The sequence below is a fragment of the Scatophagus argus genome, chromosome 21 (genome assembly GCF_020382885.2).
Source record: "Scatophagus argus isolate fScaArg1 chromosome 21, fScaArg1.pri, whole genome shotgun sequence".
In the NCBI taxonomy this organism is placed as follows: Eukaryota; Metazoa; Chordata; class Actinopteri; family Scatophagidae; genus Scatophagus; species Scatophagus argus.
In genome coordinates, this window is record NC_058513.1 from 8,152,662 (window position 1) to 8,175,112 (window position 22,451).

At 44.9% G+C, this 22,451-nt stretch overlaps 1 protein-coding gene across 5 annotated transcripts in view; it reads right to left on the reverse strand.

Annotated features, from left to right (window-relative positions):
- The window catches only part of raraa (retinoic acid receptor, alpha a), a 132,571-nt gene that overhangs the window by 82,601 nt on the left and 27,519 nt on the right, over positions 1-22,451 (reverse strand). For 2 of the 5 annotated variants that reach the window (XM_046377831.1, XM_046377828.1), the window contains one exon: positions 10,614-10,736. The exons of the other annotated variants lie outside the window; for them this stretch is intronic. The gene's annotated coding sequence lies outside the window, so the exon portion shown is untranslated. The remainder of the gene's footprint in view (positions 1-10,613; positions 10,737-22,451) is intronic. 5 annotated transcript variants of the gene reach the window in all.

Here is a 22,451-nt window from a genome sequence, read left to right on the forward strand (position 1 = left end):
GTGTGCCTAAGACAGAATTATTGAACTGTGAATATGCTGGTATCAAGCATGGCGTGAAGGGGAAAAAAAAAGCAAAAGCAAAAAAAAGGCAGTTTGACTCACTAAATGTCACTGTATTTCCAGAAGGCTTGTTAGCGGCTTGTTTACAGAAGGCTAAATTCAATTACTTGAATGATCCACCGCAGTGCTCTGTAACCATATGTTTATCTGCATATTCATGGAGCTTCATAAACTTTTCACACTGACAAAGTACAGAAACGCTTTATTGCTTAAAGAAGTGGACTCACCACTGGTACACTTCTTGCCTCCTTTGTCTATTTCCTTCAAAAGACTGTATGTAACTGTATATTCTGTTGTAAATATAATTCACTGTTCCTTTTTATTCCTTCCTTGAGTTCTGCATTTATATACTTTGCTGTCTTTCATTGCCTGTTTTTATTGTTTTCTAATTTAAGTATCTGTTTACACATTTTCAGTGAGGGTAGCTTAGATGGTGGTTACGATCGTATGTTATCGGGCAATACTGAATACTGAATATTCACGATAAACCTGAAACGCGAAGGTAGAGAATGCAGAAATATATTTCTGTTGCAGAATAACAAAAAGGGTTGTATCAGTCACCTTAGGAAAGAGCAGTAATCTCACAGTGGTGTTGTCACAGCGGCGCATATGAATCCTACAACCAACGCACTCATTCACTTTCAGTAAGCGCTCTATTTCCAACATTATAAACTTTAAGGGTCAAAGTGCCCATAGCCACAAACTGCTCTCTGAAATTTGCACATGTGGGGAATGTGTGATAACATATCGACTACAAAACAGACCAGCATCAGCAGACGGCAGTAGTTCAGCAGTCAGTGATATTTCTCCACACATATCAATACTGGATGAAATTTCCAGGGTGCCGCAGTTTATGCAGTATCCACCATTATGGACGTATGTCAAGTGACAGCATGTTTCAGAGCTGCTGTCTGTTGTGGTACAGTCTGCACTTCGTGGATCTGAACGAACTACACTTCATGCTGCTCATGCTGTATGTGTGTGTGATTCTTCAGAATATGCATGTTTCGTAAGCCGCCCTAATTGATGTCATCAGCACAACAAGCAGGCCAACAGGAGGAGTATGTGGGCCACAGTGACATCACAGTGTGCTGTATGTGTGTGTGTGTGTGTGTATTCATGTGTGTTTGTTTTTATATGAAACAGTGGAGAGAAGGTGGGGGTTTGTGGGTCAGGGCACTACTGGGTGGTGGTCTACATGCTCTGACCTCCTGTCTAGGACACACACACACATAAGCTAACATACATAGTGTGTGTATAAGATTTGCCTGACAATGCCCAAAGGTCATTGCAGAATTACCAGAGCTGCCAGATTAAGAACATACATTAGCCACACACACACACACTACATATATAAATATGCATACACATAAATCCATCTAACATCTGGAAGCATGCAAAAGATTGTACAAATGCAAAAACAACAGCTGGATTCAGCTCATAAATATGTACATCCTGCTTAGTAACAGAGTTCATGACCAGAATTACTTTTTAGATGTTTCCATGTGTATGTACATAGTGTGTCTCTATTATAAAAAAACAAGAGAAAAAAGTATTTAAAAGGAATAAAGTGGAAGATGTTGATAAGCAGAAAAAAATGGACAGTTGCAAGTTAAGAAAAAGAGAAGAAGAGCAAGAAGATCAGGAATGTGATACTCATCCTTCTGCCCTCCACATTCCCTCTCTTTCGCATACAGACACACTCTCAGTCACACAGTATCAAGGATATTCCTGCCTCTCTTCCTTTCGCCTGCACTCCAGGAGTCATAAAACTCACATTTAAAAATGCATGGGCTCCATAAGCTGCCAGGCCTATCTATTAACTGTGTTATAGTGTAGCTAGCGATAGCTGCTGACTGCAGCCAGGGAATGCTGCTTTCCATTAGGGGAGGGAGAGAGAAGGAGGAGGAGGAAAAGGGATGAGGGATGAGGAATGAGGGGAAAGACAGAATTTACTCATTTTTCTTTTTCCCATGGCACTGCAATCTGATGCCTGCACGTTTGGGCATGTAGAAAAGAGGGGGAGGTGATGACTTCAACATGCAAGCCTTCGTAAGTGTAAATATGTAGCTGTATCAATGAAAGCGTGTATGTGTGTGTGTGTGTGTGTGTGCGCACGCGCGCACACACCCGTGTGTGAGGGCATGCATGTGTGGCTTGTGCACCTGCATGTGAGTCTGTGGCTGAAGCGAAAAGTAATTGATTCAAGTGTTTCTGGGAGATTTTCTGTGGTGTCCTTAGGGGCTCACCAGATGACTATTGATTGGTTAATTGATTGATTGGCATCCGGCCGACAGTGAGTCAACAACATCATCAGTCTTCATATGGACCCAGGCACAACACCCCCCCCACCCCACACACACACACACACACACAGATAAACACACCTACACATCCTCTGCCAGTCTTGCTTATCATTATCCTTCACAACATTTAAATATTGCTGGTAACTTGGGAATCAGTCACATTAGTAAGATGAACAGAATTTGTCCTCCTCGGTATCTCTAAATGACCAATGATAATCTCCTACAGCTCAAACAACACTTATACTTTTAGACACAAGAAAGGATTTTTTCTCTCAAATGTTGGGTGTATTTGCTCTTTTCAGTTCACTCTGCTCCCATTTTCCAACTACAATGTAGTTGTTTTTCCCCAGTCTTTTCCAACAAAGCTGCCTGCCATTCTGCGCCAGCTTCCACTTTGGTCATTAGATATAATAGAACCACAAGAAAACAATACACTGGGGCTGTCGCAGCAACTAAAAATAAAATGTGACTACTAACCATGAAAACAGAAAATGGCTTTATCTGACTCTTTTCATTTAACTGTGAAACCCTCCTCACCTAAGCGTCCTTGAGCGAGAAACTAAACATCAACCTGCGCTTGATAGGAGCATCTGCTTAATGTCTTTGAATTAAAATGTAAATGAGGTTTGCGGTGGTTTGGGTGATCTTCAACATGCCACTGTGCATTTCTTCTTGATGGTGTTTTTTTCCTCTCCACAGCTCCACCTCTCTGTGCATGTGTAAGTCAAACACAGACTATGAAAATTAATGAGATAGCACCTAAAGCAGCAGTGACACTTAGGAACAAGGCTCCTGTCCCTCTAATGGACCATATAGACAATGTCTGCGGTATTTCAATTAACAGACAATGGGACGACATGAAATAGTGACATATAGGAAGAGTTGAGTGACGCGTAAGAATGAGGTGGTATCAGCAGCACCTATCCCTTTAATGGACCATTGTGGTTGAGCGCAGACAATAGAAGTTAATAGGAAATGTAAAATTATGATGTAGGCCCTGTCTAAAGGGGTGAGTGACACCTGGGAGTGAAGCTGTTACATCTTAATGCACTGCTGCCACCAGGATGAATCAGCTCCCCATATGGGGGTTGGAAACTATCTGAAGGCCACTAATAGCAGACGCTGTCAGTCCCACATTAACCTTGAGAACAGCCAGGGGACTGTGTTAGCCCTGCTGACCTCTCTTTTTCACACACACCCACCACACACACACAATTCCCGTTATGTCCACATGTATGACTGAAGGGTCGTCTCTCACATGCACACGTCTAACCCTCTTCCTGTGTCTTATGAGCACCATCAGCAGGATTAAATCAGTCCATCACAGGATGCTCTAACACCATATAGGCTTTCTGTGCTGCAGTGAAATCTCCTGAATCTTTCCTGTTGACCCCAGGGTTAGGGTCCATGTAGACCAATAATGGCATTCCCTAAGCTAATTGTGTGTGCACATGCATGTGTACATATGTTCTTATCAACTCAGAGTGGAGTAACCCTGCATTTCTGAGCCCAAGTATGACAAAACAAATACAGCAGAAACTGACAAATCCACAAAAACGCAAGCGAAAGTCCGAATTTTTTCCATCCAATCACTAACCAAATCTGAACTGCATCGTTTTTCATTGTCATACTCGACTCGAAAACAACATATACACTTCATACTAATCTCTTAAATTTTTGAAAGATATAATTACATATCCAGCAACTTGAAACAGCATCCTGTCACTCATGTCTATAAGAAATACGCACAACAAATTAATGCCTTGTAAAACAAACTGCGAAAATGCCAAACATATGAAAACCATGTCAACTTTGGCATGTTTTATATGCAGACAAAGAAATAGAACTTTAGTGAAAGCTGGTTGTGTTTTGCTGTTTGGCCTAACTGAAGACGATGACTGTGTGTTGAAGCATGACTAGGCAGGCTGATGCCCATGTGTTTTCAGTCAACTTTCACTGGCAGAAGGAAAGACAAAATGTGAAAGATAAAGCGAGAGAGGATTAAAGAAGGAGACAGAGAATGAGCAGGAAAATAAAAAAGCAATTTTACAATAAAATGGTTGAAATGACTTCCCAGGAAACCTCAGCACTGACCTAATTTTCTGCCACCCATCACATCACAGAAGTGGGTAGAAGAGAGATCTGAGAAGATCAACACTGGAAAAAACAGACTGAAATTGAGGAAGCCAGTGTTTGCTGAAACAACTAATGCTGTTGTTTTTCTTGGAGGACAGTCAGGCCTGCAGCTCCTCTGTTGCCTTCACTAACCCCTGTGGTCCATGGCTGGACCTAATTGCCGACCCTTGTCTTCTGCTTCACTATCCAGCTGTCCTCGCACAAACTGGGTGTATGGCGGTGCAAAAAACTTTTAAAGGTCTAAGATTTGTGCTTGAGTGGCCAGAACATTGTGTGCAGTCCTGCTTCTACCCGTCGCTGCTTTCAGACCTCTCACAGTGCTACTGCGGTACTGTGACTCGACTGAGAGAATATTTTTAGAAAGCCGTTGACAATATCACATCCCCAAACGGGTGTAATCGTATTATGCTGGAGGTGCTAAAAGCCTTAAGTTGGGAGAGTGCGTCGCTGGGGGAAACAGGCTGAGATCTACAGTACAAGCACTGTTCCCAGTGAGACTTGAGAACAAGAAGATTAGAAGCAGAGTGGGAGGAAAGGCTAAAGAGAGTAATATGTACAAACACAACATATGAGGAAAAAGACAATCATAAGGAGGTAAGGTCCTGACAAGAGCTGACAGGATGCAAGTGAAATCACTGATCCAGAGTATCGAGTTTGCCGTCGAAGGGTGTGGTTTCGGCTCAGGCTGGAGGCTCGATCGTTTTGACGGTGTTTTGATATCGGCAGCTCTGAAGGTTCAAGCCGGCCATGGCGATGATAGATGAAAGACTGAACTTTAATCAGAATGGCGCCCGCAGCGTTTTCGGGGAGGTAAACAGGTTAATCAGTCAAGCCCTCCTTCCATCCTCCCTCTCATTCTCCCCTACTCTTTCCTCAGCACATGACCACTTCTGACACTGGCACGCCATTCGTCTCTCTTGCCATCAGCACCTCGCCCAGCTCCTTCCCTCCTCCACCATAAGGCCCTCATTTTTTTCCCAGCCTGCTTCATGCCTCCACAGCCAGTCACAGGAACAGACAACTCCCCTCCCCCCTCCCCTGCAGCCCATACTATCAGGCATATCCCATGATCACATGAAGAGGAACATCAAAGCGCTCCGTCAGCCCGTTTAATATCTCACAGCATCAGCCACCATAAAACTATGAGATGGGAGGAGAGCATTCAGCAAACAGACTATTCATATGCTCTTGGTTTCTTGCATTATTGCCCCTCCAGTAGCTTGTACCATGGGAGGCAGATAATCACAAGGAAGTAGATCAAATCAAAGTGCTCACACCATATCTTTAAAAAAAAACCCCTTCAAACAAACTGTGCTGAAATCAAATCCAGTGAGGCAAAGGCAGGAGAGAAAATAGTACAGAGAGCAGCCAAGCATTATCCATTGTTCCTGGTGTCCCAAGCGCTTATTTATTAAAATGAACCTGTCTTACTGCCTGTCCAAGAAACAGCTAGGCATACTGGCCTGCAAAAACACTTGTGCAACATGCAGAATAGTGCCAAATTACTGCACGCCTGAACACCAGACATTTTAAACAAGCTACAATTGTAAAAAGGAAACCAGGAACTAAGAATTCCCACGAGTTTACAGTCCAAGCCACATTCTGTGCTTCCGTCATCCATCTCATACGTACAATCCTCCTCCTCCCCTCCTCCCCGAGAATAATAAACAATCAACTCTAACAAACCACTTTGGTCAGCCGGGTGTGAACCTTATAAAGTCTTAACAGCTCCTGTGGAGAGAGGCCACATCCAACGTGAAATAACCCTCACTAGCCCTTCAACCACGCTGCATTCAGGCAGTTGTCGGGACTCGGCGGAGCAGGATTATATTTTGTTGTCTGGGATCCCAACCACAGACTTTGGTGAGCAATCATCAAGGGCTGCTTTTCTCGCCAATATAAACTTCACAGGCGGTTGCCACTCATTTACGGGCTGAGCTACCCGACTCTGCTGCTATGTTGCTGTTGTGCATCAAACGGTCGGCTCGCTAGTTTTCTCTTTAGCCTTCTCTTTAGACTGCCGAGTGGGTTTGAAATAAACGCATTTGTTCAGGATATTGCAAAAGGCCACTGATTGTGCAATACAAGTTAGGAAACACATTTTACAGGAGGCCTTGAAGGGGAATGGGGGGGGGGATGCTTATTTTGGTGTAAGCACAAGTGTGTATTCTGCGTACACATGTTACGTCAGGAACTCTCCAAGTATACTGGTGTTATTACCTCCTCCTACTCACCCCCGCTTTTGTCAAAGAGAGAATTCCAAATGTTCGCTGGTTTAATGATGTGAGCAACCGTGCTGTAATTTGAACTATATACACAAGCACCTTACAGAGGGGGAAAAATGCTAATGAAGCTATTAATGATAGATCAGTGCATAACTCAATGTGGCAGCAAGGGAGGAGGAGGACAAGTTCGGCAGCATCGTCTTGAAATGCAAAAAAAAAAAAAATACAGCGAGTAGAGAGCTGTGTGGGAGTTAAGAGAAAGGGGGGACTGAAAAAGTGCCAGAAGACAAGCGCTCTGTTGTTGGGGAATGTGAGTTGGATAGCTGGCTAACACACATACGCACCCACTCACATGCATGTACACAGGGAAATGTGTGACTGTATAGATGTGACAAAATCTACACACACCCATACATGCATACGCACATTATAAGCTGAACTCCTAAAGGGTTAGAAATCCCATGTGAGTTTATGCCATTATATCCATTCTCAGGGGATTTTATAACAGTTGGAATATCAAATGTAACATTCAGTGCTGTGGTCTTCTATTACCGCCGGATTAGTGCTGCCCACCCCATGCATCACTAGCTGCCTATTGTTTATTTCCCCAAGGCTACTTGCCACTTCCCCGCATTTAGCACACATATGTTATTTTTTTCTCTGTTTTTGTCTCTCCCTCTCTTAAGGGAATGGTGGTCAGAGCGAGCTGGAGATTCGGTAAGGACCCTCATTTGTTCATGCATGAATTATGAAAGCACAGTTTCCTGTGCCTCAAACAGACACACATACACCCACAGAGGCAGAAATCTACACTGATTTCAGCAGAGTACCTTCTGAAACAAAGTCTTGTTGCTTGAGTTTCATGTTTACAAAGTTTGTGTTGCTTGGTATAGCTTACTGGAATTCATGATACTGTAAATCAGTCCGACAAACGCATGGAATAATACAGAGCTTGCCAGACGGACAAAGTACAGTATATTGACACGAATTCACCATATCCTGAAAAGTGGTCTGGAAATCTCTACGGCCTAATAACGCATGGCAGATGGATCCTGTCAGAGTGGCAGGCCAGCTTGGTGGGATAAAGAGAAACATATATATACATACATATGTAGAAAGGAATAGACGGTAACAGCCAGAGGAATACAAGGAAAGAGACACTCAACAGCCTCGTCATCCCATGTCTCTGTAGATCTGGGTGGATGTGCCCTGACAACACAGGAGCAACTCAGTCAACACCTCCCAACTCATCTGCACATAAACACACACACATGCATCTCCTAGACTAAGAGAAAGAGAAAGAGCCAAGAAAGAGGAGGGAGAGAGTTGGATAGAAAATGACTCAAGAGTGAGTGAGAAAAATTATAAAACAGTGAAAGAGAGAAAAAAAGGAGGAGACAGCAGATGAAGCACGAATTGATTTTGGTAAAGCGGCAGAGTGAACGATGGGCATGAAAAGAAAAGAGAGAGAGTGAAAGGCAAAAGAGCGTGAACAATGATGAAGGGCAGCCTGAAAGAGGTAAAGTGAAATGGATAAAGAGGGGAGGAAAGTGAGACGACATGATGGAGGCAGGAATAGGGAAAGACGAACCTTGTCAAAAAGAGAGCACTGGAAAAATAAACTGGAAGACAGATTGAAAGAGAGATACACAAAGAATGAATGAAGAGAGAGAGTGAGGGAAGATGAGAGGATGCCTTATTTTCCTCCATCTCAATTTGCACAAAACTTTCATTACCACCAATTTGGGCCGGGAGCCGTAGGCTGGACCATTAGGCGAGCCCAGCATCAATCAGCCTAATCTCCTTCACAGCCTGCTAAATTACAGCGCCCAGTTGCTTATTAAAATTTGTCGCCCGTCTCCCAACACCCGGCCCTGCTGGAGATTAGACAGGGGCCCCCAGACAAATCTGTTCCAGAGACGAAGAAGAAGAGGAGGAGGAGGAGGAGGGAGAGGAAGAGGGGAGGAAGGAAGTACAGGGACAGTAGGAGGGGAAAAAAAGAGAAATGTGCTTGCTGAGACAGAGCGGATCAGAGAGGGGGACAATCATCTGGTTTGATTTATACACTCCTGTAGATCTGGAGTGCGCATACACACACACGCACACACACACACATGCACAGGCTCCCCTCACCCTCTCTGCATTTCAGTCTCTCTACACACACTCATACATCCCCATACATCCCATATACACCCGCCGCCACATGCCCCCCAAATGCAGTTTTCCATTTCACTCAACACCCCCAACACACACACACACACGCCGGTATAGAGAATGCAGGGCTTGCAACGCCTCCCATTGCACACTCAATCAAACCGGCGGCCAGATAAGACGCATGATGAATGGTGTAATTGAAGGCAGCAGCAGGGTAATGCCGCATCGCTCTGGGTTTGAGGGGAGGAGAGAAGAAGAGTGGTGAGTGGGTGATTAGCCTGTAGGATTTATTGTTATTGCTGTCTTATTAAAAAATACTAAGACTGCCTGCATCACCTACTGTAGCACACCTCCAGCGACATTGACTATAGGACCCCACACCTTTGGAAGGATGAGCAGCTGGGTTGAAGCTATATGGATTCAGGTGAGGGGGCTCATATTCAGCTTTGCTAAACATGTAGGTTGTAGAGAGGATATCTGGATGAAGCAAAACTGTGAAAGAAAGAACGGACGCATTAATTCTCTCTCCCCCCCGATGTGCCTCCTCACTGGAAGGAGTAGGTGACACTTCTCTTTGCTCACTTTAAGCATCAAAAGTAAATCAGAGGGCAGGGAGAGAGAAAGATCAGTGGGGAAAGGAGGCAATTCTACTTCAGGCTGCTGTACACTCAACAGATCAAATTCTCTCCTTTCACATATCAAAAGCTACCATAGGTCCTTGACAGGCGTGAGCCAGAGAGTGTACTTTACATCCACACTGATCCCACTTGCTCCCTGACAACACATCTCTGCTGTCCTTCTGCACACTGAGCACATGCAGAGGGATTTCTCCGCTGACTGTCCGTGCCATCCGATGACCCTGATTTGCTGCCGTCTACTGTTCGTTGGGGCCTAATCAGTCTTAATGGATCCTGACTTGTGGCACGTGAAAAGATTTCAGTTACTGAGACTCAGGGTGTAATTGTTAAGACTCTCTATGTCGCACTTTAATAACAGATAAATGATTTTGTTTAGGCTATCCATTTGACAAAAACATTGCACTGTCTTGGCTAAAAAACTGTCCTGGCTAACTTGAATTGCAGGCAGTTAATTGGAGAGAAAAACATGGTGAAAAAATTCAAACCTTTTCCTGCGTAAACCGATATCGAGACAAAGAACACGCTTCAAAATAGATTAAATGAGAACACATAATAGAACTAGCAAAGACACACAATGCAATAAAACCCCACAGAAATCCTGGAATTCAGTCGCTGCAGACCCACATATTGCATCTGCTGCACACACACTTCAAGCAGCGAAACACTGAAAGTACAGCAACTGCGAGCAGTGTGGTTATACAGAGCATGTCCACTGTCAACATATACTGACACGGTAACCAGCACAGGGAAAACCACACACTGTACACACAGAGCCAAATGTGGTCTCAGACAAAGCCCATTCAGCTGCTATAAATAGCAGAGGAACACACGGCAGTTGTTTTGTCTGAGAGTTTAATTAGCATAGCACCTAGAGTATTCAAAGATAGAGGGGCTGGCAGAGGCGAGGAGACATGAGCCAAAACTCTCAGGGCCCGTCTGCACTATTTTAAAGATGAGTTTGAAGCCTTGATGTGTTGTTGCTTTGTTTTGACATACAAAGCTCAGTGTATTTACTGCTGTTGCAGAGTGTGCCTGTGATTTATTAAGTGAGCTCAGTTCAGGATCTACTGCCGTATATAGAGAGTATCATCTACCTCTGTTGGATGCCAGCAGCCCTATTGTGTTGCTGTTCAGACTGATTGAGTGGTGCGCCGTTCGGCCAACTGGGCTTCCGACTGGTGGGCTGCACGTATCGATTGCTCGGGTGAGCTGTTTTTCTGGAGCATGGACATAAAAATGGAGAGGGGAGGAGAGTGGAAAAGAACGGTGTAAAAATAGAGAGCAAGGAGAGAAAGATAAAGAATGGGAGAGAGAGAGAAATGGAGGGGGAGAGAAAACAGAAAAAAGGAGAACATTAGCTTAAATGAAAGTTTATTAGCTGTATCAGTCAGTCGGTGGGGTGGGTGTTTGCCCCAGGCCCTCCATCCTTCCTCTCTATCTGTTTCCCCTCCACACCCTCTCTTTCTGCTTGAGTGTATGTGAGTGTGTTTGTAAGGGGAGGGGTTTGAGGGGGTGCAGGCATGACGGGAAAACATTACGTTGTTGGCTAGTCGCCTGTACACAGGCCTGTAATTGGCTTGGATAATGGTCATGTCCAGACAAATGGCGTAGGCCCTAACCGTGTTACGAGCAACCAACTGCTCCGCCTGTATTCACAACACAAAAGCCAGCACTGCTTGGATACCGGATGGCTGCAGCGTGTGTATGCGTTTGTATACAAGACTCGCAAATCATGTGATTTACTGGGACACAACTTTTTTTTCCCCATCTCACAACTGTATGGGTGATTCATGATTTTCTTCCTATGTGGGAGACTGCACTGTGATAAGGAGGAAAGAGATGGCAGTAGCAAGCCCAACTCACCTCGAGGGACAAACCAGCATTTGCTGGTGTCCTCCAAACAAGTGACAAATAGGAGATGGAGAGAGAGAAAGAAAGAAAGAAAGAAATAAAGAAAGAAAGAAAGAAATGGATCTGTGGGAGGAGGTGGGGGGTGACGAAAGAGGGAGTAAGAGGATAAGTTCAATTTTTCATCTGTCCCTCCCTCTGCTCTGCATCATTTCCCCTTCTGTCTGACTGCAAGCTGAGCCACTAATGTCCATTGTGTCTGGATGGGCTGCAAACGCTGCATGTGTGTGTGTGCGGATGTGTGTAGCTATCTGTCCTGCTGTTGATGTTATATGAGTAAGAATGAGACGTATATGCTCCCACAGCAAGCTCTGCCAGCTAAATAACAGACGTAAAGCCGAGAGTGCGTGTCGATGTGTGTGTGTGTGTGTGTGTGTGTGTGTGTGTGTGTGTGTGTGCGTGTGGTGGCAACCCCTCACCCATCCAGCTATCATTTCCCACCAGACAGGCCCCACCAAGCCAGCCCAGCTGGATAATGAGATCCATTATGATTTACGTGCCAATAGGACAGTCAGACAGAACAAAGACATGTACACACACACACACACACACACACACATACACATCAGTGTGTGTATGAGCGTGGGCTTTCTGACTCTTACTGTATGTGCTGATGTGTGCTGCCACTGTTACATATTTCAGTTTTTCCATCATTGTGTGTGTGTGTGTGTGTGTGTGTGTGTATAGGCTACATTAGTTGCCTGGAGGGCATCCTGCAGTGGATCCTCTTTCCGTTTGCAACTTGAGCACTCAGACCATTTTTCTCTCTCCGTCTTCCTCTCTCACTCACACACTCTTTCTCTCCACCCCTGCCGCTCACCTGAAAAAGCAAACGCGTCAAGAAGTTTGAGAATCCCAAGTACAACAATCTGACCCCCCATTCACACACTCATGAACACACACACACACTCTGCCCCAGGGTTTTGTGGGCAGAAAGTGAAAGGTGAAGATTACAACTATGTGGCGCGTCAAGAAAAGTAGACCACACAACCCTGTCCTGATTGATCAGTACCTCTGCAGCAGACTGCAGCTAGCCAGGGATTTGTTCCAAGGTATTTGTGCATGTGTGTATGAGCGCACAAGTGTGTGCTGGGATTTGTTAGTGGAAAGCTGAAGTAGCTGTCAAGCGCATTTTGGAAAAGAAACGACTATTCCTTCATTTCAGTTTTTGGGGAAGGGGGTGGGGATGGTGCATCAGCTGTGGAAAAAAAAAAATCTAAAATCTGCTTCTGCAGAAAATGTGAAATACGACACTTAAACTGTTCCAAGAAAAGAGTTTTAAGAGACAGTGTTTAAGTGTAAATGAGCTAGCGACAGCAACTAACTAACCTTTTTTTTCTATAAACTAATCAATTTTTAGGCTGTAAAATGAAAGTTAAAGATGAAGCCTCGTATATGTCCAACCAACAGTCCAAATTTGCATATATTCAGTTCATAATTATCTAAAACCAAATTCCCTTAGACAAATAAACAAAAAGATTAATCAGCCATAAAGAGAGTTTAATTTTCCATTACTAGACCAATCAGTTGATCTAACATTCGAGGAAATGTCACACAACACTGGTTTGAAATGTATTTTTGATGTATTTATATTGTTTATTATGGGTTTCTTGTCCTTTACAACAATGCATTTAGGAAGTCAAGCCAAGTGACAAAGCTACAGTTGTCAAATGGACACAAACACAAGCAAAATACAAATAAACACGCATATTCATAAAAACTGAAAAATCTTTCCTATTCTCTATCTCCCTCTCTCTAATACTGTCTCTCTCACGCAGATAGAGAGCAGCCCTGCCCACTCTCTGTGAGCGCAGAAAACAAAGACAGGATTCTCTGCCGGTCCTGCTTTATGAAGCATTCAAGTGACGCCAGCTCAATTAGAGGCCTAAATGCCAAGATCCAGACTGGGGAGGGATGAAGAGATGAACAGAGATGAAGGGAGATGTAAAAATAAAGAGCGAGAGAGCGAAAGAGAAAGAAGGACAATGTGGATGCTTGGCAAATGCAGGGAGGAGGAGAGCAGAAGATAAGTAGGCCATAATGAAGAAATGGGGAATGATGGACTATACGTAGAGCTCTGAAAGGAAATGGGAATTGACAAGAAAGAACAGGTGAACATGAGAAATTAAATGCAAATAAGGAGAAAGAATGCGAATGCAGTGGTACGAGAACAGTAGATTCAGCAGAAATAAAGAGACAAACAAGCAGAGACGGAGAGATCAGTGCCAGCAAGAAAAGACACAGCCAGGACTATCATGACCTCTGTCACTGTGTGCACACATACTGTACACACACGCACCAACACATACCGTGGTATGTATTTCAATCATCCAGTGTGATAACCTGTGTAGGAAGGCGAACACGCGTACACAGTGACACGTCTACAAAAAAAAAATACTGAACCTTTTAACCCCACACACACACACACAAACACACTCACACACACACACACAGGGTGAGCCCACTGTGACCAGCCGAGGTAGCACAGAGGGATCTGACATGCCTGGTTAAATTAAAGGTCAAATAAATTAAATAAACATCAAAGTGAACGAGCCTTCCGATGGATGGTGCAGCAGCTCAGCGCAGAGGTTGAGCTCTAGGGGGTTGTCTCTAAGAGAATGAGGAGCGCCATGATCATGCATTATTTAATTTAATTTAATTTTATTACAACTTGGGCCTTTTTTCATTATTTTGGCTGCTGTTTTTATGGGTAGTCGATTGCTGAAGGCTGGGAACATGGCCACATCACTAAACAGAAGATGGATTAGGCAAAAACACAATTATACAGCCTTAAAATACGCTCCTATGTCAGCTGAGGCAAAACAAAGGCAAATAAGATAAGATATGAGAAAATAACCAAAGATAAGATAACCTAAGATAAGATAGGCCTTTATTAGTCTCGCAGTGGCAAAACTGTCATTGCCACAGCAACACAAAGATAGCAAAATAAAATGGTATTTTTATATATTATATTTTTTATTATAAATAATTTTTTCGTCATCCAGCCATCCATCCTCTGTACCGCTTATCTGTCAGGGTCACTGGTGGGGCCGGATCCTATCCCAGCTGACTACGCAAGAGGCGGGGTTCACTCTGGACTGGTCGCCAGTCAATCGCAAGGCTGACACACAAAGACAGAAAACAACACACGCTCACACCTAGGGGCAATGCAGAGTAGCCAGTTAACCTAATGTGCATGTTTTTGGGATTGCGGGAGGAAGCCGGAGTACCTGGAGAAAACCCACACAGGCACGTGAGAACATGCAAACTCCACACAGAAAGGCCCAGACCGGGATTCGAACCCTGAATATCCGACCCGATATTCTGCCAGGTAAATCCCTACTATCCTTTGCCCATTATGTAACTCTTTCCATTGACGGTCAACGTTGGAGACAGTTTTCACAAATGATATTTCTAAGCAGATTGATGCACTTTTCACAAATTGGGCTCTTGGCCTTAAATGTATGTGCCCTGGAGTCCTTCGGTAGACAGGCACACTTTATAGGTCCTATTCTATTCAAAATCACTGTTGTAATTTAATGTCAAGGCAACATACTGTAAGGAAGAAGCGAAGAGAATAGGACTTTTATCCAAAGAGTCTGTTTGCAGTATGGCTGGGCCCTGCTGCAGCTGAATCTCTCACATGCAGATATTATCACCATTCTCTGCACATTTACAGACAATGTTTTTGTGGTTTGAATAAAACTCCCATAAATGCAGACATCTTCCCCATGGTTAGCCACTCTCTGAACTATTTTGATTTCTAGGCTGGTATCTGTGTAGTCTGTGTGGTAGCTGAACCCACAACCCCAGTGTTGTGGCATGTCCCATGCTCCAACCCGCTCAGCAATCAGCACCAGCGTCAAAACCCAAAACACATGCTGTAACCAAAATAATTCCGCTCTAATTGAGCACCAACAAAACAACACTGCCTCAGATCTTGCTCTGACAGAAACCTAACATCAATATTTCTCCAACAAACCAAACTTGGGTGAGCCCCCCCGACCCCTCCTCAATCCTCCTTAACAAAACAGCTCTTCGCTCACTGTGGTGCCAACCCTAATCACTTCCCTCAGCACCAGGTGGTTCTCATTGACTGGGGCCCAGCTCCTCCACTCTGCAAGACGCTTCGCCAGAGGAAATTGGCTCGTCTACACGCATTTATTGCTCGTGAGCTCCATCGAACAGAGTCGTGCGGGCCCTCCAATGTCGGTGCTGGACTTTGTTCAGGCTCTTTGAGCAGCCTGGTTCGCTGTACAGAAACAGCTGCTGCAGCGCACACTGCACCATCCAAAGAAACAATAAGGAACACCCTTTTCCTATTACTTCCCACCATTAACTACCATTGTGTGGAATTAGTGGCAGTCTATGGAATAAGTGGATTCTAATTCATGCCTTTTCATGGCTGCTGCAGTGGCTTCCCTCTGCTAATGAAGAGGTTGAAAGAGAAGTGTTAATCAAAGTGAGCATCTCATCTGTGGTAATAAGGAGCAGAGGAGAGGCCTTGGAATGACTCCCTAGTGATGTTTGTGTGTATGTGGGCATATGTGAGTCGAAGGAGAAGTGACTCTGTTGCTATGTTAATCTGTTACTAACTGTAATGCTCCGTAAACTGATTGTCAGTTAAACACAAATAAATTAAAAAAAGGAATTCTGGAAGTAATGTGCTGGGGGCCTTGTTTTCTAATTGCTTAGCCTCAGCCCAGAGGGATGAATGCCCCACTATGAGCCGATCCCTCTCCACTAGCAGCCTTTCATCCCTCCCAGGCTCCCTCGTCTTGGACCACTCTGCTAACCAGCAGGGTCTGATTAGATTTAAATGTCAAGAGAGATAGGACAATACAGTTATCTTCCAAATTATAGCCCATTAAAGGGCCTAAGCAGTATGCCTCCTTCTTCAACTAACTAATCACCAACCAGATTCATCATCTCACAGACTGGGGTATGATTTGGGGGGCTTCCCTTGCTCCTCCCTTTCTGTGTGTGTATGTGTGTGTCTGCATGTTTGTGTGTGTGTGGGTGTCACACCATGTGCGAGGGCATCCAGGAGTGTCTGTAATGTGTGATCAGCATGTGTGCATGCTGTGTGTGTGTGTTGCTCCGTAGGGAGCTGGTTTAGCACTCCAGGCCAGTGCCCCATTAAAGAGAAAGAGAGACAGAGACAGAGAGTGAGTGAGTGTATGAAAGAGAGAGAGAGAGAGACAGAGGAGAGGGGAGAGGGCCTCCTCATTTAGACAGCAGGAGTGGCACGCTGTGCTCCACCTGCAGCCAACAAACACACAGACAGTCAGACGGTGGGACAAGGACTTGGAGGCCTCCCATCTGTCCCCTCCCAGTTCACCTGCTGTCCTCAGGGTGTCATTGGGAGCCACATGCCAAAATACTGGAGTCTCCATCTTCTGGTGTGTTATATTACCATTTTATCGTACTTCCATTCCTTTGTTATCCTTTTTTCTTTCTGTTGTCCCTTCACTCCTCAGACAGATGCTTTTCCTGTCTTTGTTGTTTCATTCATTCTCCCTTCCTCACCTTTCGTCATTCCTCTATAAGGAACCCTGTTGCTTAACTAGCATGCATTCCAGTTTTTATCTAATCATCATCATGGTGGGGGGGGGGTGTCTTATGGAAGAATGAGGAAACTGGAAATATATCTCAAGGCGATTTCCTTCATATGTTCGTCTCTCTTGGCTGCTTCATCTCCCTCTTTCCACATCTCCATTTCCCGCCATGCTCACCTTTCAGTATTCATCTTCTCCACGTTAGATCCTCTCTCCTCCATACTGTTTTTTTCACACTTTCCCCGCTCTTCTTTCTTCTTTCACCTGATGCTTTGTCTGTTCTTTAATGTCTCTTTCTACTCCTATTCCTTTATTTTATCTCTTATCTGTCATTTCAAGTCCACCTCCATCATGGAACTACCTATACTGGGCTCTGACTTCATACCTCCACTGGCCATTTATGCACATGAGTCTGGGTGATGTACATTAGGGCCCCTTCCATATGGCAAAACATTATAGATCGCCCCATAAATAGCTGCCGTGCGTCCTGTAAAAGCTTTTCATTACATAAAGATATCGCTCGATCAATATAAGCCCTGCGCAGAATCAAATTACTAAAAGACCAGGGCTGAAAAAACATATACGTATTTTCAAGATGATCAGGCTAGCGAAGGACAGGAACTGTTTTGACCAAAGAGGTTTCAAGAGGACTCTTAACAAAATTAATAGTCCATTTTAAGTAGGCACAAAAGATAATTGAGATATGAGGAAAAAGAAAAAATGGAGGAGTGAATGAGGAGGAGTGGATGATAGATAATAGGGGAAGTACAATACACAAGGTTTAAATATACACTCTCGTGTGCACAAACAGAGGCAGGGGCATACTGTCCTGCTCTGAGCAGCTCTCTACACACACAAACACACAGCAGACAATGCACAAACAGACAACATGTTACCCCTGGGCCCCATCTGAAACTCCATGGGAGCCACTGGTCTGAGCCAGACACACAGCAGACCTTCATATGAAGTGCAGATGTGGGAAGACTGGAAAGAAAAACTAGGGAGAAAGAGGGAGTGAAAAGGAGAGAAAGAGAGAGAGAGAATAGGAGGAGCCTAGGGTGTCATTTCTCTCTCTGTCAGCTCCCTGCCTCCCCCATCCTCCCTCCCTCCCCCATCACCCCCTGAGATGTGGATGCTTCGCGGGGACAATTACCGACTGACACTTCATCATGGGCCGCACGACAGGCGCTGACGGCCCTCGTCCAAACAAATGATGCTGGGGTTAAGGTTGCAGGCCTGCCTCTGAGTCTGCCTGCCTGTAGCCCTGCAGCACAGCCCTGCACTGCATTAGCAAGAGGCACGCACGCACGCGCACGCACGCACACGCACACACACACACAGACAAAAAAAGGCTACATTAAAAGAGACTCCTCTCAACCAGCCACCTCTTTCCTTTAAGAAAAACACATTTATCAGCAGTAGGGGATGGAGGGTGAGGTGGGGGGGAGGGGAGAGACTTCGATAGAAGGACGGAGGATGGGTGGGGGGCACTACAGTACTGTCAAACCCCATCCCCCTAAGGTAAAGAGAGAGCTCTTCATCTTTGTGAGGCAACTAGGACTCTCTCTCTCTCACACACACACACACACACACTCACACACACACATACATCCTAACACTCCACACATACTACTAATCAGATAATGGGGTTAAACTGCAGCTTAAAAAAGCCAACGAGGCAAAAAAGCCAGCAATCAGGACAGTGACACCAGCATGCATCAATTAACCCTGTGTCTTTGTGAAGCACAGATAGCACTCTGATCCCCCCCTCACCCCAATCCCCACCCCATAGCACCCCTTCACAAGCAAAATGATCACTTCACTCCTTTGCCTTGAGTGCAGCTAACTTTAGATTCAGAAAGTAGGTCAATTGCTCATAGTCAAAAGGGGGGAGGGGGGGGGGCAGCATATAGCGTTTAGAAACCATAAAAAAAAGAAAAGCATGTGGAGGACCTGCAGGTAGCGGTCCCTCAGCTGAGAGCCTGAAACTGCAAATGAATAAATGCTGCCTGTGATCTCAGCCCAGGGAGGTCCATGAACAACAATTGAGGCAGACATCAAACGCTTGACTAATGCTGAAACAACAGTTGGTAAAAAGCTTGCACACACTCACCGCTGTACATGTAGGATGGAGAGGAGGAGAGAGAAGGTGAGACAGAGAAGAAAGCGAGACAGAGACAGCATAAACAATGAAACATTTATCAAAGCGAGGAGTGCAGCTTCTTCTGCGCTGCACGGGCAGACTGTTAATGCAGGTGGCATCACTGTTGTTGTGGTGTGCCGAGCTGCCACTGTGCTTCAGGTTTGTGAAAGCTCAGAAGCAACTTGGTCCCCATTGGCACGATACTTTGTGGATGCCCTTCGCTATTCCCGGGGAACTCAGTTTGCATTGTTCTGTGATTCTTTCTGCATTTATTACCGCATTCTTTTCATTCATGCTCCCGGTGTTTTCCCTATTGGCAGCACCGCTTGATAAATGTGTTTATGCCATTTCTCACGTCTACAAAACCCTTGCACAAGCCGCTGTCTAAGATAAATAAAGGGAGAGCTGAGAGGGGTGGGGGTAAAAATGAAGGACAGCAGAGAAAAAATACAGAGCGAGAGCCATATGTCATGTTGGAAAGGCCCTTGAGAACGCTCTCAATCTTTCCGTCAATATTCAGCGTGCAGGCCTGTATACGCCATCATTAAAAAAGGGACGCTTCTGTGTTTATTTATCATAAGGACACATGGCTGACAGCTTCCTGTAAACAAGTCGTGTGTTTATGTATGTGCATGTGTGTGTGTGTGTGTGTACGTTCAACGCAGCTTCCACAAGCTTTCATGACCGTTATCTATTCAAATGGATGGCTGTGGCTCAGTAATGCAGAGTTGGCGAGTATGTGTTCAGATAAAGGCTGTTAGGGCCCATCACTGTACAGAGATTGAGGTGGTTTAACACAAGAAAAATGCTTTTTCCATGTTAACTGGTGTCAAGAGAAAAGAAAAGAACTTGACGCCTGAGGTGAATGTGGAAAAATGAGGTGGCACTCAGTTTCTCAAGGTGTATTCAATGCTTAATCACCTTCAAGATAAAACATGTTTGACTATTGAATAAACCATTATTCTGATGTGTCCTTATCACAAAAAGGTAAGACTGCTAAGTGCCCATGATGGAGAAAAGTCATTTTTGTGCTTGATGCTTCAGCTTCTTTTCTTGCACTTTCATAAATCTCATTTAACAGTCAAAAGCAGAAACAAACCCCATAAGAAGTTACCAACTGCATTTTTCAAAGTACAAAAGAGCACCATGTCCTCAGTATACTGCCTTCTGTGTCTGTTCACCGACCTTGTGGCCTTTATCAGCACCAAAGGCTGGTCAGTCCACTCACAGATAAGCTAAAGTTAAACAACTAACAGCTAAACAGCTAACAGCTGTGTCCAGTCAGGTTGTCAGTCAGTCAGTCAATAGCACTGATAAGTTCTAACTAATGAAATGAATTCCTGGTATTTATTAAGAGCAGTGTTACTATTTATCTATCCTCTGATGCACAGACACATGCTAAATTGGGAAATCACTGCTGTGAGGGACACATCCCTGCTGTGAAGGATGTTTGTGCATGTCAGTCTGGTCAAGTAAGAACAGGTGAGTGTGTCTGCGTGCGTATGTGAGTGTCCAGGCCGACTGAACTGCAGAGAAAGACAAATGGCTATAGCAGGGGGCTGTGCTTGACATTTAGGTTTCATGTGGTAATGGACGTTGACCTGCTGGGGTCAGGCCTGCCAGCGAGGCAGCAGAGGGGCCCATTCCTGCACACGGCCCCATCCCTGTAACTAGACACTAGCAAAACACTGGTGGACACACACACACACACACACACACTTCAGGCATCCCATAGTTTGGACCACATAGGTGGGGTGTCACTCTAGAGAGGAGACAGATGTTCGGTATGTGGTTTTGAGTGTCAGGAGCAGCATGCGCTGGCAAAATTAGAACCGGGTTATGTGTGTCTTTCTGTGTAGATGCACACTTCCTATAACCACTGCAACAGTAGCTTGCCTATACTACAGGGAAGGCGGAACAGTGGTAGCTGCTGTTGTTAAGCGAGTACCCTGTGTTCACCCACAACTCGGCAACAGGAGGCTACTTTCTATACTGTTTGTGACAGCTTTGTGGTAATAATGGAGCCCAGGCCCCCGCTAGTGCAAGTGGCATGCTCAGTCAAGTGAGACTTTGCCTAAGAGAGCACACATATACATGCACACACACACACACACACACACACACAGCAGGCAGCCTCCTTCACGCCTAATGAGACCACTGGGAGAGTGGAGAGCAGGAGGCAGGGAGAGGGAGATGAGTAGCGAGAGGAGAGAGAGGATGGGGAAATAAAGGAAGAGCAGGGTAAATGAGTGGAACAACTTCAGCAAGAAGGGAGTAAGAAAAAGCAAATACAAGAAGAGAAAAAGAGACCAACTGCTTCAACTTTCAAGGTTTAGGATTGGAGGAAGGGAAGGGGGGAGAAAAGGAGTGATGACCTGGACTGCTGCCAAAGAAGCAGGAGGAAGATAGGGGGGTGGGGGTGTCAGAAAAAGAGGAATGAGAGTGTGAGAGAAGAACAGAGAGAGGAGAGGGAGGTGAGGTACACTTCTAGGGTTAGCAGCGGGTGGTTATGCAATGTACACAACACAGGAGAGCAGGGATGGATCAAACACATGGGGTGCATGCGTAACTAAACCTGACACTGTAGTGCAACAAGACACGATGAGCAGAGAGGAAAAAAAAATGGCAAAACAACACAAAAATATAAGGAGAACAGACACTCCCTGGGGATGGATGGAGGGAAGAATGAGTACACAGAGTACTGGGTACACATCATCTTTGAATAACAATGGAGGAAGGCAATGACAGAGAAAAACAAAATAACAAAAAATAAAGATAAAAATATATATACGCCAAAACCGCTCTACCTCTGCCTCTGGCAAAGCAACATCTGCTCATCCAGGCAGGTGCACATTGCAGACTCGGTAAGTGAGTAAAATAACTCAGATCTCAAGAAGGGAAAAGGTTTAAATGTCCGGTGACAGGGAATACGGACGGACAGGCACAGCTGAGCCTTTGGTTTTGCTTCCGGGGAAAGCTGAACATGAATTATTAACAGGCGCTCGGTCTAATGAAGTGAAGATGAGCCACTTGGCTCCATGCTCATCAGAGCAAACAACCATGCTTGTTTGGACTACAGCACTCAGGCCCCATAGCAGGTTACAGTGTCAACAAGTGCCATGTTATTTATACCACTGCCATAAACATCACTCTGGTTATCTAGGAAAAAACTGTTGCACTGGGCCACGTGTTGCTTTTTAGATTCAGTGCGTGCCTCTGTCTCTCCTCTGTCAACAACATGCTCAATGGCAATGGCAATTCATGCATTTAATGGACTTCAGTGTGGTTCTACATCTCATAAAGGAGAACTAAAAAGGAAAAGG